A 3,507-nucleotide genomic window follows, 5' to 3' on the forward strand; every position below is an offset into this window, starting at 1 on the left:
TAAGGGAATTCTGGGAGGTTTGATAAGGGAGGATATGTTCCACATGAGCACAGGGAGAAAGAGTGAATAAGAAATATCTTAGAGAAAACTGCTACTACCGCATTAAAGACTCTACACCTACTTCTTTGGCCGCATTAATGGGGAAATGACATCTGAACAGTGGCGAGCAGTGTTACAGCTATTGTTTGAGGACTTCAAGAAGGCGGTGGATGGGACAAGTATCTAGATTGGTGATCTAGTCCATACGTGGAAGATGGTAGGAAGAAGGAAGATGATATAAAAGGAAAAGAAAGGCATTCAACAGGGGGTATCGAAAAAAGAAAGGGAAAAACACTGTACACACCACCTTCAACTATAATCTATTGATGAAAGAAGAAAAAGCAATACAAGTCATCCTCGACTTACGTTCGATGAGAGTTTCTGTCAAATAATCATTTCATTGCGCATGTATCGGTGATCTAGCCCACCAAACTTGTTATCCAATATCCATAAAATCTAGGTTTCAAGCCCACACTCTACAAATTTCATTGTATAAGGCTTTTTTGGGCCTGCACCCTTCACACAGTTGGGTCTAGGTGCAAATTGTGTCCTTACATATATGTGTGTGTGTGTGTGTGTGTGTGTGTGTGTGTGTGTGAAAACACTAATGAATAATTATTTTAAAAAGCTATCATTGTGATCGTTAGAAAGAATTATGTATTGAGAGGGGTAGTCAGATGGCTTTTAGAATCAAAATGAAATATTATGAAACACAAAGCACTTGCATGTACACATGCTTACTCATAATTATGTATGCATTTGAAAACTCCAATGAATTAATTATTTAAAGAAACTATCATTGCAATAATTTTCTTAATAACAAACTTATAGGAAAAAAAATTATTTATACGTTTGTTATTTTGTTGAAAAATATTAATGATTTTTTTGAATACTTTTTTAGATATAACTAAGTTAAAATTACAAAATAATTCTTAATTTAAAATATGATTTATATGAAAATTAAATTAATTTTTTTTAGAATTAAATTAAATTTAAATTATGCTTTCATATTGTATCTATAATATATTTTAGCCTCTTAAATAATTATACTTAAATTTTGGAAGAAAAAAAAACTTTATTTAGCACTCACAAATCAAAATACCAACAAACTTGTGCAATACACTAAATCCCAAGATTATATAATTATTACTTGACCAACAAATAACAAAGCAATAGTTAATGAAATGGATTCAAATTACACCTGGTGTGGTGTAACTCCGTATGAGTTACACTTTTTTTAAAACCATTAATTTCCATTATTCTGATAGTTATAGAAAAAAGAAGTTTGACTTACCTCCAATATTTTTTTAACTGGACATGTTCTTTTATTTTAAATATACAATGATAAGTGGTAATGAGTTTTAATCTCTACATTTTATTTAATTAGTAAATAATGTGGCAGGTTCTCATTAAAACAAAAAGAAATTCCAATTAAAAAAGTACTGAAGATAAGCAAATCCTAAAAAAATAATATTGCCTTATCGTCATCCTTTTAGAAGGATACCAGGTAAAATTTAAAGTCGTCTCATAGTCAACACAACCGTCAAGAATCATTTTAGGAAACTATCTTTCCAATTAATCTCTCAAAAAACTTGTAAAACAACTTCTCTTTTTTCAAACCGGAATTAAGAATGCAGGGGGTAGATGTGGTAGGTACTAGGTAATATCGTATATACTTTGTTAAATACTATACGTAATATTTCTCACCAAAATTCTAATACCACAAATTAATAGAATTACAACTTTTCTAATAATTATTCACATGTCTGATTATGATTGGTAGAAAAAATGGTAAATCATATGAAAAGTATAACCAAACTTTTTTCTTTTTGAAAAGACTAACCAGACTTTATACAGCTGGTTGGAAACGAAGTTAGTTGAATTGCATTCTCAAAAAACGAAAAAAAAGTTCGTTGAATTTTTTTATTTATTTTGTTTGAATCTATGAGGAATCATAAATACGTCACTAGCTACTCTATTATGCAGAAATTTTAAATATCATTGGTGGAATCAAGAATAATGCATGGATTAACAAAACTAAGCATGTCTCACTCTTCAAAAAAATGCAAATTAATTTATCAAAAGTCTATGCTTGGATAGCAAAGCAATGAGGTTTAATAATGTTTAATTTCACCCTTCAAACTAATCTTGTTTAATTAAAAAAATATACACTCTTGACCTGTCCCTTTCTATATTTGATTGGTAGCCAAGTAATATTAGAGCATTCCCATCAGGTATGCCAGATGCTATATATTTGGCATTTAGCACAACAAACACCAAAAAGCCATTCACATGAGATGTTCTAAATGCTATATTATTTGGCACACATGAATAATACCGTTCCATCTTTGGAACGATATAGACAAAAATGCTATAAATTTTTTTTTTTTCATTTTCTCTCTCTTCTTATATGATTTTCTTTCTTCTCTCTCTTTCTTTTTTTCTTTTTTCTTCTACACCTCTTCCTTCATCTTCTGTCACTCTTTCTTTCTTTTCTTTTTTTCTTCTTTCTTCTCTGAAATCTTTATCTCTCCCTTTTTTCTTTTTTCTTTTTCCCTGTCACTTTCTCTACGCCTCTCTCTCTCTCTCTCTCTCTTCTTTTTTCTCCACCTAGGCCATTGCCATTGAGATTGGCCGTCATCGTGGAGTTCGGCCTCATCGATGAGGTTGACTGGTGAAGATCGTATGTGAGTTTGGGCGGTTTTTTTTTTTTTTTCAATTGTGGATTCAATGTGATTGTGGGTGGTGGTGGAGTTAGGTTGATTCCATGTGATTTGGGTTGTATAAATGGAGTTGATTCATCTCTTCCTTTTTTTTTGAGATTTTTGCATTGATTTTGGGAATTTTTTTTTTTCAAAAAGTAGTATTGGGTGGTGGTGGTGGTTGGTGGATTGTTGTTGGTGGTGGTGAGTTATACCCATGGGTGGTGGTGGCAGGCTGTGCTTGTGCATGGTGGTGGGTTTCTTACAGTTCTATGCTTGTGTTTGTGTAGGGTGGTGGGTTTTTGTTTTGTATTTTTTTTTTATATTGATGGTTTTTTTAATGTTATTTTAATATTTTAATATATAGAATTGAAAAAATAGAAGATGTGATGTACGGTGAATTGTAGAATGGTGTGTTAAAATAATAAAATAAGCTTTTTGATGTGTCAAAATGACATATTTATAGAACACATGATGAAAATGCTCTTAGAGAATTTCTTTGTAAATCCAACAACCCAAGAATTCGTTGATAACTATGCTAGATAATTTATATTCCACCAAAAAAACTACCAAATTAAAAATGACTCAAAAGCATTAAATTTAGCATTTTATCTTACAATTTCTTGTGGTGACATATTGTGATCAAAACAACAATATTTTCTCATGAGTCCACCTTTACATCACTTCTATTATACACCATTCACAATATATCACATCAACAATTGTGAAGAGTGAAATATTTTCACATCAACAATTATGAAGAGTG

Source organism: Castanea sativa, chromosome 10 (assembly GCF_040712315.1).
Source record: "Castanea sativa cultivar Marrone di Chiusa Pesio chromosome 10, ASM4071231v1".
Lineage (NCBI taxonomy): Eukaryota > Viridiplantae > Streptophyta > Magnoliopsida > Fagales > Fagaceae > Castanea > Castanea sativa.